The following is a 15969-nucleotide window of genomic DNA, read 5'->3' on the forward strand; positions in this document are numbered from 1 at the left end:
GTGGGCAAGGACGTGTGGCTCCATAGACCTAATCCCAAGCTCTGCATTCTAATAACTAGCAGGGAAACGCAGGTAATCAGGGACATGAAGCAAGGAGACAAGTATAAGGTAAATAGAGGGAAGAAGAGACAGTCAGTCTTACTAGCTGACCTGAAGGACCTGGAAGGGCATTTTACCACCATCAGTTAATGTGTAATTGAATCTGGCAATCAGGTTAATGCATATTACAATTGAGAAATGTTTTATTTGCTGTCACCTAGGATTGCTTGCTGAAACTTAAGCATGTAGCTAGCTACAGTTCAACAAAAATCATCAAACACAAGCTGTTTCTGCACATCTTTCAACAAAATGTAATTGTGAGCTAAATGTACACTTGGTGCATTTCCCAAGGAGAGAAAAACGTCTCAAAATACCGAGAGCTTGCTGGTGAAAATGCTCAGCTTAGGCCAGTATAACCAGACTTGAAATGAATGGGTGACATCAGTGCCTTTTGCCAGCATCACGTCAAAAGGTTTCCCCATTGCTTTTTCTCATCAATGCAATTTAACAGCTATGATATCAGTTATGTTTCAGTCTTGTCAAAGAAGCTTTGAGTGTTCAGAGCATCCATTCTTTTTGTCAGCACAGCCTTATCTCAGTGGGCTCAAGCTCACACAGGAACTAAGCACTATTAGTAATGGTGGCTGGTATGAGCACTTGGTCTGTGTCTGGCTGAAAAAAATTTGTAAAAATGTGTACACACACACACACACACACACACGTAGGAAAATATTTAGTATACACATCCAGAAATGCATACACTATTATATATTGTACATATATTTATTAGTTTCAGGTTGGCCATTCTTGTATTTTGCTCGTTTGTGTTGTTGTGTTTGCACATCTCTGTTGCTTGTGGGGCTCGCACACAAGAATTTCACTCGCATGTGCTGTGCCAGTGTGCCTGCACATGTGATGTGACAATAAAAGTGATTTGATTTGATTTGATTTGGCTCTACTTACTCAGTAGTGTTTCAAATGAAAAGGGACCTGGCAAGTGGCTGAGGCCTCCATAATAACCACAATAATTATTTGAATTGTTCAGTGACTGCGGCAAAGTGTTCATACTTTACATAATAATAGAGAGCCAGGCGTTAATGGCTGCAGGCAGTGGAATTTTGAAAAACGGTCATAACCACATCCCAGTGGAGCAATTGTGAATAATTTATAGTGTTTGTTATTCTGGGAATTCAGAGATTTAGTGCTATTAAGCAAAGGAAAAATTAAAAGATACAGTTTGACCCAATAAAATTATATTTTTTAAAAGAGACTTTCTTTGTATTGGGGACTTTTGGACTAAAATAGGTTTTGTGTATGTGAACAGTTGCAATCTGTATAATTTTCTTTAAAAGCAAAAGAGAAAACTTGGAGACTGCAAAGGGACCAATCTTCTAACCCCTGGGGCAGGTGCTGATGTGTTTACTCATTTACCTCACTGTGTGAGTTTGACTATTACTTTTTGCTGTGTGGGCTTTGTATTAGCTAAGAAATAAGCAGCTTTTTAGCCAGTCCTCACTACCCACAGGGCTGGTTCAATACAAATTTATTTAGTCTTGTCAGTTAGAGTTTTGCTTGGGGTTGAGTTGTGGATCACAATGACACTTTTCTTGCAAAATAGCAAGACAGACATTTTCTTGGGGGCGTCTGGAGGGGTGGAAATAACTGGCAGCCAAAATTATGGCACATCCAGATGATTCCTACAAAGCAAGCCATGGCAAATATCGCTGATTAAGGTGGCAGTGCAATTTTAGTATATACTAAGTCAATGTATTTTTAAAACCCAGAGTTACTCTTTGGAAGTACAAGTAACCACTATTAAGCCCAAACAGTCTTCTTGTCCAGCAGATGCTACAAATAAGTATAAATGTGTTCATATGATCTGTAAATCTGTCAAATTCAGTTTTGTCCATTTACAACACAACAGTAACAATACACATAACAACCCAATATTAGGTAACCTTTTCCATTTGGTTGTCCACCATGTGTCTCTGCCCATCACACAGGCTGTGTATAAAAGATGAATAGGTTTTATATACAACAAGTGCCTTAAACCTGCATCCTTTCTAATGGCCTGTAGGGAGCAAATCCTCTGGCTCCAAAAGAAGAACTCTTTATAGGCTCAGTTCTTATAGTTGCAAAATCATATAGGACATAACATGGTGCACATTATGTACAGATTTCCATTAGAGCATGGGAGGCAGAGCCTTCAGTTTTCAGGCCCCTTTTCTATGGAACCAGCTTCCAGTTTGGATTCAGGAGACAGACACTATCTCTACTTTTAAGATTAGGCTTCAAACTTTCCTTTTTGCTAAAGCATATAGTTAGGGCTGGACCAGGTGACCCCAAATCCTCCCTTAGTTATGCTGCAATAGGTGTAGGCTGCTGGAGGATTCCCATGATGCACTGGGTGTTTCTTCTTCAGTCACCTTGTTCACTCACTACGTGTTAATAGACCTCTCTGCACTGAATCATATGTGTTATTAATCTCTGGCTCTTTCCCACAGCATGTCTTTTATCCTGTCTTCCTTCTCTCACCCAAACTGGTTGCAGCAGATGGCCACGCCCCTCCCTGACCCTGGTTCTGCCGGAGGTTTCTTCCTGTTAAAAGGGAGTTTTTCCTTCCCACTCTCCCCAAAGTGCTTGCTCATAGAAGGTCATATGATTGTTGGGTTTTTCTCTGTATGTATTATTGTAGGATCTAGGATTGAGGTGACTGTTGTTGTGATTTGGCGCAGTATAAATAAAAATGATTGAATTGAATTGAATTGATTCTAATTCAGTCCAATCCAATTTAGTACAGGTTTATTTATTTAATCCAAATCACAACAACTGTAGTCTCAAGGTAGTTTACATTTGAGGTTCCTTACCCTGCAATATTACAATAAACAAAAGAAAAAACACATGGGAATGGTCAAAATAAAATTTAGCAAGCCTAGCAGGCAGGATGAACCAACCCAGAATCAAAACCAAATTGGATTTTGGAGCTGCATCCATCATATCACTTAAATGATGTCCTTTATACAAAGTGTATTAATGTAAAGAATAACAATTTTCTGCCATCTAATCTACAGAAAACAATGCTTAAAAGCTTTACTGCTAGCTAGTTATCAAGAAAAAATGAGCCAAATGCTTAGTAAAGTGTTACATCCATGTTGTGTTTAAATAAAAAATTAAAGTGGACTGACGTGGTTTTCTGTTTTTATTTCTGTTTGGGTTTTGTAAAGAACTAACCATAAAACTGAAAATTGTCACAGCTGGGACTATATTGAATGTAAAAGTTTTATTAGTTTGCCACTTCATTATTTATTTAAACTTTTATGTTAATAACCCAAAATAACAACACCTAAGGACTCTTTAAGTTAAAAAGAAGTGCTGTAGTTAATAGATTATTTAACATCTTCAGGCAGATGGAAGTAAGGCTCCGGTGCAGGTAAGGTCTCTCCAAATCCACAGGGGAATATTTCGTTGAGAGTGTGAGTGTGTCAACCAGACACACCAGGACAGAATCTGCAACAACGGAGGATCGGTATATACAAAAGCAGCAAGCGAAGAAGCCTAAATTACTCTACTGCCAGAATAACAATCATAGAAATGGATGGGATATATGTAGATGGTTGATGACATTTGGGTGGGTTGGTGGAAACTGGGGTCGACGTGTCTCCTTCTGGGAGGGGTAAGCAGAGTTAATACTCACATCCACATGTGCACGATAGAGAAAGGAGAGATAGAGCAAGCAGAGGAGAACACAAAGAAGGAAGATCAGAACCTGAGAGGACAAGGAGACCATGATACAAAATGTATCCACATGTGTAGGCTTTTACAGCCAGGCCCTAGCTCAACTTTGGTCAATAACTTTTTAGCACAATAAGTTTTTGACATGAAGTTAGAAACATTTTTTCATTCTTCAAATTCGGCCAATAGGTTCAGTTAATGGATGGCACTAAACCATGACAGAAACGGACTAAACACCTATATGTTCAGATACTGAATAAACTAAGGGGCTGATATAGTCTAAGAGTAAAAGTAATATCCTCCTTTTCAGGTTAGAGTAAAGCGCCAGCATCCTCGGCATCCTCTGGAATTATGGAAACATGGCAGAGTGTCTATATGTGTGTGTGTTTTATGCATTTTGAATGTGGACCGAGTTGGAATAGATGTATGTGTGTATATCTGTATGAACATGTCAATGTAGAACTCCTGTCTGCTGCGTGCTGATAAATGCAGTTCTGATGAAAGGCACACAGGCACTGCATGTGTGCCTTTCATCAGAACTGGGAGTCTATTTGCTGTCTATTTGCTGTCGCGCGCTCTCTCTCTCTCTCTCTCTCTCTCTCTCTCTCTCTCTCTCTCTCTCTCTTTTTTATTTGCAGCTTCGACTCAAAGAAGAGTTTTGCCGAAAGCAAGAAATGATTTAACTGAGTTGTCTACGTTTGTAGATCGGATAACAGGATGACAGGAATTTGCAGTGAATGCGAAAATTATATGTAGTCAAAGAGTGCCTGAAAATACTTTTGCTCTAACTACATTTGCATAAGTGAATAAAAGACATTGTTAAATCTTCATAATAAAATGCTTTTCCTTTGTGACGGGTAGAAGTAAGTGAATTTTGGATACGTATAATATTCTGCACATAATAAGGGTTCCATTGACCAAGTAAATCCCCAAAGATTTAAAGGCAAATAAAAGTTCAGGTGAATCATTTTCATCTCAAGGTGTCAGGGAAAAAATTACAATTATAACCACTGTGAAAGAGAGTTAATACCTGAGGTGAGACTTTAGCAGAAGTGCATACTATACTTAAAACCATGAGACACAAAGTGTCAAGAGAGGCTGTCTTAATGGTTCTCTTTTTAAAATATGTTTAAACACTGGGTTGCTTTCACACTAGGTCCACATAGCAAGCAGGTCTGGCCTGGATCTGGTATCAAGCCGGCACTGCTGGTTGACTTCTGGCATGATAAGACGTATGTCATCCAGATATGGGCCAGGCATGACATAGATGGCACTGTCTATGTGATGGCATGCCACATCTGGCCCGATTGTGGTTTGGGTTATGTGGCTCAGGCTCATAGAAAACAGGTCTGGCCTGGATCTTGCATCACTTCTGACTGACCGGTGTCATGGCAGGGTGTATGTCAACCAGATGTGGGCCAGGTTTGGCAATGATGGCACTATTTATGTTCCTATTTTCCTATTTTAGTTAGAAGACCTAAATGCCATGTTGCAATACTATACTGCTATAGTAGCCAACGTTCCAAATGCAGGTTTGACAGGTTTGTGAGTGTACACTATATCCAAAACCTGGTGACGATTTACTCATCTTTGCCACCGGGTAGCTGTAGCTCAGGAGGTAGAGCGGGTCACATACTGATCGGAAGGTTAGTAGTTCGATCCCTGGTTCCTCCACTCTGCGAGAGCATGAATGTAGTTAGGACACACTCAGTCTAGAGAAAGTGTGTAAATGTGGCATGTTATGTAGTGTACTTTGAGTAATCCGGAGGAGTAGAAAAGTGCTATATAAGAATCAGTCCATTCACTCTCTGAACAGAGTTTCATCATGTTACTTTTGCACTAATATGTTCCGGCACATGTTGTTATTACATGGCTTGATTAAGGTACACATTAGGCTGACATCTGGGCCAGCACAGGGCCAGCAGCGTGTCTGCAACTGGCCCGTGGCTGCAAACAACTTAAACATGGCCCACATACTGCAAAGAATGACGGCCCTTTGGTGGCCCAGATCAGGATTGCCAGAGGTAATCCACACATAGGCCAGCACAGGACCACCAGTGTGTCTGCAACTGGCCTCTGGCAAACCAGATCTGGGCCACCAAAGGGCCGGCATTCTTTGCAGTATGTGGGCCATGTGTAAGCACATTCTGTGGCCAGATCGGGGCCATACCGATGTTGCTATGTGGGAGGCATGATTGTTCCCTCTCCCCATTTCCTTGTTAGCCCACACTCACACCACAGTTGCATCCCAAGCCCTGAAGCATGTTTCACTTTTTCTCTTTTGCTCAAAATATTTCATCCCACATCTTTTTTTCTCCACCTTTCATTTACCCCAAACTGAAAGACACATCTCAACCACCTCATTAAGATGTGACAGTCTGTGTACACGAAAGTGCTCTGCAGGCGAATTCATCATTCTTTGTAATTTATTCCTTATTTAGATCAATTTTTCTTTTTTTCACATCCATGGTGACTCATTGTCCTCGCACCGTGTAGATTTATTAGTCATTTGTGATTTTTAGAGGCAACTGTTGTGGCAAAAGAATTTGAGGTCTGTGAATGAGCATGGTTAGCAATCACATCAGATGCTTTTTCCAACTGTCCGAGCCACCCTTCTGTAAGTGCACCACAGCATGTCACACAAAAAAAATCACAGGAGCCATCTAGGCAGGGCTGAAAATAATAGAGGAAACCAAAAGATGAACATGAACTGACAGTAAGATGATTTAAGAGGATGTACAGTGGGGCAAAAAAGTATTTAGTCAGCCACCGATTGTGCAAGTTCCCCCACTTAAAATGATGACAGAGGTCAGTAATTTGCACCAGAGGTACACTTCAACTGTGAGAGACAGAATGTGAAAAAAAATCCATGAATTCACATGGTAGGATTTGTAAAGAATTTATTCGTAAATCAGGGTGGAAAATAAGTATTTGGTCACCTCAAACAAGGAAAATCTCTGGCTCTCACAGACCTGTAACGTCTTCTGTAAGAAGCTTTTCTGTCCCCCACTCGTTACCTGTATGAATGGCACCTGTTTGAACTCATCATCTGTATAAAAGACACCTGTCCACAGCCTCAAACAGTCAGGCTCCAAACTCCGCCATGGCCAAGACCAAAGAGCTTTCGAAGGACACCAGGAAAAGTATTGTAGACCTGCACCAGACTGGGAAGAGTGAATCTACAATAGGCAAGCAGCTTGGTGTGAAAAAATCAACTGTGGGAGCAATCATCAGAAAATGGAAGACATACAAGACCACTGATAATCTCCCTCGATCTGGGGCTCCACGCAAGATCTCATCCCGTCAAAATGATCATGAGAACGGTGAGCAAAGATCCCAGAACCACACGGGGGGACCTGGTGAATGACCTGCAGAGAGCTGGGACCAAAGTAACAAAGGTCACCATCAGTAACACACTACAACGGCAGGGAATCAAATCCCGCAGTGCCAGACGTGTTCCGCTGCTGAAGCCAGTGCATGTCCAGGCCCGTCTGAAGTTTGCCAGAGAGCACATGGATGATACAGCAGAGGATTGGGAGAATGTCATGCGGTCAGATGAAACCAAAGTAGAACTTTTTGGTATAAACTCAACTCGTCGTGTTTGGAGGAAGAAGAATACTGAGTTGCATCCCAAGAACACCATACCTACTGTGAAGCATGGGGGTGGAAACATCATGCTATGGGGCTGTTTTTCTGCCAAGGGGACAGGACGACTGATCCGTGTTAAGGACAGAATGAATGGGGCCATGTATCGTGAGATTTTGAGCCAAAACCTCCTTCCATCAGTGAGAACTTTGAAGATGAAACGAGGCTGGGTCTTCCAACATGACAATGATCCAAAACACACCACCCGGGCAACAAAGGAGTGGCTCCGTAAGAAGCATTTGAAAGTCCTGGAGTGGCCTAGCCAGTCTCCAGACCTCAACCCCATAGAAAATCTGTGGCGGGAGTTGAAAGTCCGTGTTGCTCGGCGACAGCCCCAAAACATCACTGCTCTCGAGAAGATCTGCATGGAGGAATGGGCCAAAATACCAGCTACTGTGTGTGCAAACCTGGTAAAGACCTATAGTAAACGTTTGACCTCTGTTATTGCCAACAAAGGTTATGTTACAAAGTATTGAGTTGTATTTTTGTTATTGACCAAATACTTATTTTCCACCCTGATTTACGAATAAATTCTTTACAAATCCTACCATGTGGATTCATGGATTTTTTTTTCACATTCTGTCTCTCACAGTTGAAGTGTACCTCTGGTGCAAATTACTGACCTCTGTCATCATTTTAGGTGGGGGAACTTGCACAATCGGTGGCTGACTAAATACTTTTTTGCCCCACTGTATATTATATGCACACACTACAGGCTGATAGGGAATTGCAGACAGGTGGGGAGTTAGATATAGCTGAACTTGTTTAATAAAGGCGGGAATAATGAGTTCAATGACAAGGAGGAGATATAACAACACAAAAAACACAACAAAAAATATACACATTAAAAACACATAATAATACCCCTTTATAACCATAAGACACTAAAGATGGAGACAAGAAGGCTTACAATAAGTATCAAAACAGGGTTGTAAATCAGCAAATTATTAATAAAACCATCACTTAAAACCAAATGTGAACCTCTGGCACCTCTAGACTTTCAAAGTTTTAATCAGTTGTACAGAGACACAGATGAAGCCACAAAAAAAAGAAAAACCTTCAGTGATTATGTAGAATCATATGCATGCCTTTATGTGTCAGTGCCCTGGCATTTTAATCAGTCTGTTTGTCCCAAGCTGCCAATGTTGATTCAGAACATGTTTGATCAGTCTGCTTTTTCTAGCATCCAATATGGCAGCAGATGATAACACTCCCCCACCGAGTGGGCCTTATCTGAATCAGTTCAAAAGTTTAAAAAGGGCAACCCCCCACTGCATGAGAAAGACAATCAATTTCTTTCCCTATCAGAGATAAGATTAAGATCTGAGATGAGATATTCAAACTTGGTGTAGAGCTGCCCCGACATACTGATTAGAAACCGATTTGTTTTTATGTTCTGAGATAGTCAGCTGGTTAAATCCTCCGGCTCTCAGACTGTGAGCTTATCATCTCTTTCTGTCCATGCTGCCGTCTCCTCTCTCTGAAAGAAGAACAAATTGTCTCTCTAGACACACAATGCCACCCACTTAATAATAAAATGTAAATTATGAAATAGAATTACAATAATGTGACTGGAAAAATTGATGTTTTATATAAGTCTGGCTACTTAAAAAGAGAAAAACTTTTCTAAGAATCACTCCTTAAATACATCCATCTTCTTCCACTATTCCAATTAAGGGTCGTAAGGCGGGGTACACCCTGGACAGGACGCCAGTGTGTCACACGACCAACACAGAGACACCTGTGACCAATTTAGAATGACCAGTTAACCTAACCCCACCGAGTGCTTTTCATTGAACTATTGTGCTGCCCAGTTCAATTTCATTTTATTGACACAACAGTGTCAAGGTGCTTGCAAAAAATCAGAACAGCCTTTCAGAGAGCTGCTATATTGAAAAGCTACACCAAAAATAGGAGCAAAGACTTTAAGTTAAGATGAGAAATCTAAACTGTAAATGAGATTAAGTTAATGAAGCATTACAGATTGTGCAGGAATCATTTTTGATTTCATTTGAAAACCCCACAGTGGCTTCCTTAATGAATGCCATTTTTTATACCATTTGCCCAATTAAAAAAGATTCAAAACTTGAATTAAAAGAGATTAAAACAAATTAACTTAAGCCTTTGCATTGAACATGCAGACAGGATTTTATTTTCTTAAACCTGTGCCCCGATTCCTTGAGTCTCTTTCTCACATGTTTTGCTCACATATTTGGTGGGAGGGACTGAAAGGATAGAAATCAAGGATGTGCAATGTGGGAAATGTGAAAGAGGGCCAAACTAAATGCCAGGAAGAAGGGTATTAGGTAACAGCTGAACTTCATCTGACACTGACATGGGTTGGGAAAAAAGAGGGGGGCGGGTGTGTAAAAACAGAAAATACACGAGGATCTAATTTTCAAAATAAAACTTAGTTAAAAAGGAAAACAGTCACTTTAAACCCCAGGGTTTAAATTTGTACAATATTAGTCAAAATAGACTAAAGAGAGCTTTTATGACTTCAAATGTTGCTTCATCGCTCTATGCATCCCTGCAGTTTAACAACAATTTTCATGGATTTTTACTCAGCTGTGTGCATTTAACATCTTTGTGTGTCCATCTGGCTGCATCTGATGTAGTTTAAACCCTTTTTTAATTTCCCCTTTGGGCTATTTTTGTGTCAAACTTCTCTTTAGAGGTGGAACTGAATCACGAGCACTGTGATGTGATGCAAGTGATGACGTTCTTTGAGTGAAGCAAGACTCTGTGTGAAAATAATTTCCCAAGAACCAGATTAGGATGATAAATTCCCTAAAGATTGTGAAACAAAACAACACAACCAATTGCTCTATAGTCAAAAACATCCACAGAGTTGTAATTAATAACAGAACAGGTGATACTTTCTATAAAGAGTGCATTCTCTGTCAGGATGCCAGCATTTGAAATTAATAATAGCTGCTGAAACACTTGAGCTGAAACTGAAGGAATGAAATTAAAGAACCATTACTCTCTGACATGTGGACCACTGCTGAGAAGAAACCAGCCTTGTTGTTATGAGAAAGGCAGCCCGGGCAGAACGCTAAATAAATCCAACACGCAGAGCTTGATAGCTTCCAAATCACACATGTCATGGATGCTCGTTCCTGTAGTGATCTACTTTCCTTTCATGAGATAACAAAAAGCGTATTTTCCCCAAACAGACTGTGTAATCAAGCTCTTACCTGCATCTGTCTCATACGCACACACAGATATGCACACCTTCATACACCAAGTGACTTTTTGCACAATACTCAGCCTTTTGCACATTTCTATTGCACTGTTGTGTCTGCACTGTCTTGTGTCTATATCGTTCTGTCTTCTGTCTTCTGTCGCGCTGCCTCTGCTTTGGGTTTTTTCGCACATTGCACTTTATGTAGTCCTCTGTTGATTGTCTGTTATATGTCATATGTAGCACCATGGACTCGGAGGAACGCTGTCTCATTTCACTTTACCACTGCACATGTTTGGAATGACAATAAAGGCACTTGACTTGACTTGACTAATTTTTCTAAAGTTGGAGTCTAATTTCCAGTACCTAAAAATACAACAACTCAATACTAACTAAGTTTTCTTTAAAGAAATTGTATATCAAGTATACTCTGAGTATATAAGTAGTGTTTTGATGTATTTTAAATTATTTTAGATGACAAACAGCAGCACAACACAACACCTAACATTTTGTAATGTAAGAAGAGAGAAACATTGTTCTGTCCTCTAAAATACCCTGAGCTACTCTCTCCTTAAAATTATGAAAACTTCTCTTCTTTCCTGTAAAACCTCCAAAATCACCAGAGGGTATACAGTAGAACAAAGGGGTAAGTATTTTTAGGGACTGAAAGTTACATTCTAAATTCAGAAAGAAGTCTTAGAGATTACACTGTAAGTCAGAGACTGTAGTATGAAATGCTTATTCTCATCTCACAAATCCTTGCTCCTGTATCCCTCCATTCTCTCTTAAATGCCTGCCCCCATCTTCCTTCTATTTGCAGGATATATATGCTCACAAGTTATATTTTATACCTCACGATTCTGCACCCTGACTGCGTTTGGAGAAGTTCCAACATCTCCCAAAAGGCCATGAAATGCACCACTATGACAGTCTCAAACTTTCACACGAGTGGGTTATATTTATGCGTAATGATTCACACTGTAGCTGACTACCTTTTTGGAGATGTTCTGCCGTTTTCCCAAAAGGCCTTGGGAAGCATTTTTTTTGCCTCTTAGATTGCATCCAGAAAGTTTTTCCCTCTTGTAAGCAACTTTATGTAACAAATCATTTCCCCTGATACTTTATTGATGTGATGAGAGGAAAACAGGGCAGAAGAGGCAGCAGAAAAAGTGTAAACCTATACCAATGCTTTATTTGTTCACTTACTAACATTCAATTGCATGGAGCTAAAGTAACAAAGCAACCCAGAGAAAACATCTGAACACAGCTGAACTTAAATGATTTAGTACTCGTGACAGTAAAAAGGCGATACAAGGCATAGCCTGGCTGGGTTTAAGATCCAATGCTCCCCTCTGCAGTTCACACAAAGATTTAAGGCAACACTGCAGTTTAGCAAAAACTGAGCCTCTAAATCAGGGGTGGGCAATCTCAGTCCACGAGGGCCGGTGTCCCTGCAGGTTTTAGATCTCACCTTGGGTCAACACACCTGAATCACATGATTAGTTTGTTACCAGGCCTCTGGAGAACTTCAGGACATGTTGAGGAGCTAATTTAGCCATTTAAATCAGCTGTGTTGGTTCGAGGACACATCTAAAACCTGCAGGGACACCGGCCCTCGTGGACTGAGATTGCCCACCCCTGCTCTAAATTGTCTGTGTCCACAGGCATTGCTGTCCTATATACAGTATTTGAGGGTGCAAACATGAATCTGTCCCCTCAAGACTCAAAACTGTCTTTCCCACAGAACGATCACATGTGTTCATAATTTCGGTCTTATGTCCCAGATGTTGCAACAGCTGAGTTACACTGTGGGTTTTATCTACAGTACATTTATATTGTTTGTGGGCATGTAACTGAGCATGTGTAAGTTTCACAACTTCCTGCTTAACTCATTTTAGTTTTCAGACACATCAGTATGAATAATCGTGTGAATTATGACTGAATTCCATTCAGGTGCTGTGGACCAGGGTCCATGATGGCATAGCTTACTGGCACACCTAAGTGGAGCAGAGCCACATTCACCATGAGTGCTTACAGATGTGCGTTTCCCTGCCATGACATGTCAATATCTGCCGTGAGAAAGGTCTGTTATGCTCGTGTCTGTTTGTGCAATGTGAAACCAATTAAATCCAGCTGGACAGTCTATTGTAATTTCCAAGTTGCGGATGTGATAAGTTGGGCTTGTTACAAATTGTCAAGCTGAACTGGGGGGGTTACAACTGTAATTCAGTAACTTCAAAATAGTCTAAATATTGCTTTCAATTGCAAAAGAGTGAAACAATTTGTTCTTATGGGAAGGCAATCAGCTTTGTTTTATGTACATGTTTTGTGCTCATGCGGTTGTATTTTTATTGCAGTTCTATGGGATTACGTTAACTGTGAGTTTGTGCATTAAACCCAATTAAGGCTCTCACATTTATTTCTCACTGCTTGTAATGAGAGCTTGGTGAATGTAGTGTATCTTGTGTTAATGATATCAGTGCTACTGTCTATTTACAGTAATGAAGATTTATTCATTCAACTTTTTTAGTGTATAGAGGGCTCGTCAATATCACATTAAGTTTATATCATTAAGTGTCACATTAAATGAGAAATAGTTTTATAATAAACAAAACTAGTTGATGCTATTTGTTTTCTAAGACGGTAAAGTAGATCCTGTGTTATATTATTGTCAGGATAACTGGTCACGGCTGCAGCCCAACACAACATGATCCAATAAACAGGTGTAATAAACTTTCCAAATAATATTCTCAGAAAAAATAAAACTGCTATCATGATATTTAAAGAAGCCTTTAAAATGGATGGAGAACTATTTCAGCCTCATATGACGTCATACTAGTGGAAATAAAACTAAATAGGAAAAACTGACGGGTGTGATTTGGTGCACCCTTGGAAACTAGTTTTGATTTACCCTTCTAAGCTGAGAAAATAGATTTAATTACAGTGTAAATTAGTGGGGAAATTCACACAAATGAACACCAGGAGAAGAGCATTGAAAGTGGATCTTCCCAAATTAGCCCTGTTATTTGCATTTAATGATGTTGCCTTCCATCATGATGGTTACAATGTGTGTCCTCAATGAGGCTTAATTTATAAGATTTGAGTGCTTAGAGCTGCATCACTTTTATCTTCAAAGAGGGGATGAAATTGACAATCAAAAGTTAAGAAAGGTTTTGTGCATTTGTTAAGAAAAAATAGCACTAAAAATACAAGGAAACAATTTTAATGTCTGACTGAGTGGGCAGCCAACAGACAGCCTGCTGCACACCATCTTAGTGCAGACTAGTAGAAAGTGGAAGCACACTTTTTTCTCTCTAAAGAGTTGAAGGAGTTGAGGCAAATAGAAAAGCATGCACATGTGTTTCCTACAGTGCAAACTCATGTATTTACAAATACATGAGTATATAAGGGGAAAAAAAGCAAAAGGGAAAAAAAGGCAAGACTATTTATATCCAGAGACAAAAAGCAAGACGCAGGTGAAAATAATCAAGAAAAACACAAGGAGACAGACAGGAAACAAAACCCCAAGGAAAGCCAATCTTCAAAATAAAAACAGGAAATAACCAAAAAACAGACAAGAGAGGACTGTCACAGGTGTCACAGAGGTTGGACCCAAACACAGGACTTGAACACAAAGGGATTAACTAAGGAAGGTGCTTTATATTGCTGAACAAAATACCCAAACAGTACAAACAAGAAAAAGAAAGCCCCACAGTGGTAGCCCGATATCACGCAGAAATGTCACATGATATTAAACAGAAGCTGTCAACTCCGCTCGGTAGATTGGGCAAACGTAACGAAGCCGTTCATTTCAAGTTATAGATTCAAGCTGCTCTTCACACTGCTTCTGCTTTTCGCCACAAGATGGCACCAAAGAGGACTGTGTTGAAAAGCTTCGAGTAATGAACCCTTTTCAATACAAGCTTCAGAAAGTTTAATTTGGCCATCACTAGAAACTGGGAACTAGGGGCAAAATTGAGAACTGAGGAGCACAGGGAGACACAGCTACACGGGACAACGTGACACCAAGCAGAGAAAGACAGAAGACTTATATACACAGAGGATAAGCGAGTTTAGGCATTATAAATAACTTGGTTAGTTATAGGCACTTAAAATACAATGAAATACAATACAATACATCAGGCCATCTTCAGATGTACCTTGGTCTCAGGTCCCTGTGGTGTAAATGGTTTGTATCTTTTAACCAAAGTGGCTCTATAATGAGGCAAGGTGCTCACCTGCACTCAGGAGTCTTGTCCAAAAGTCAGTCCAAACAACAACCTGCTCATGTACTTGTTATTGTGCAGGGATACACAATATTATAGATACAAAAGATGTATTTCTCTTATCTAACTAATGTGATCTCTTCATTATGTGATAAACCTGTTCCTTGGGCTGCAACAGAAAGATAAGGTTCACCATTATTACATTTGGTAAGGGAAGTAAACAACAACAAAAGAAGATCAGAGACAGCTGACATTTTACTGCTATCGCTCTTTTCTTTGGGCCATCAGACTGATTTTATCTAAGAACAGCATTCAGGCAGATACCACAACTCAGCTTTCAGCACAGAGCTTGCCAAAAAGGTCAGAGAGAAGCTGAATCAGAAATAACGAAAGTTTGGATATGAAAAGAATGAAATACGAAGATTCAATTAAATAGACTTTTGTGCAGCGTAGGCCGGTGTAGGAAGAAGAACTTTATCTGAGTGTATGGAATCTATTCACAGCTAACATGAAGAGCAAGACACTGATATCCTTTGCTATTTTATATGTAGTTCGTTCCCAGAGTTGTCACCCAAGGAAAATCAAATCAAAGTACTTTTCAAGTCCTTTGTGATGAGATCTTGGTGAGTTCTTTGTAGCGGCACATGAACCAGTCCTCTACTTGCAGCATGTTCTGTTTAGAGTGGACCTCTAGAGGACTACCGTCGCTAGGTACGGTGCAAGACGGTATGAATTTTAAACCACCCGCAACATGGATATGATCACCATATGTATAGAGGAAGAAAAGAGAAAGAAATAGTGAATGTTAACTTGAACTTTCAAAATAAGACTGCGGAGTTGTTTATTGGCAAATTAATGTGTATGAAATATTACATACACACAAATCTGCTTGATAATAGTAAATCTTAGACTGGCTTTTCCTTATTCAGTGATGGTGGGTATTAAAGTGTGTGTTAGCAGCACGCATAAAAACAGTCGGGTATGCAGGTCATAACAACACATAAAATATTTCATATTCAAGCATAAGACCATATATTTATACATAATTTGTATCTGTGGATGGTTATATTGCGTGCAGTGACTGAAGCAGGCAGTTATTGTGACACGTAAATATCAAACTGATCACCAGATTGAGCTGTT

This window comes from Mchenga conophoros, linkage group LG7 (assembly GCF_057382185.1).
Source record: "Mchenga conophoros isolate Kocher_MC1m ecotype Shallow Benthic linkage group LG7, M_conophoros_male_GT1.1, whole genome shotgun sequence".
NCBI lineage: Eukaryota > Metazoa > Chordata > Actinopteri > Cichliformes > Cichlidae > Mchenga > Mchenga conophoros.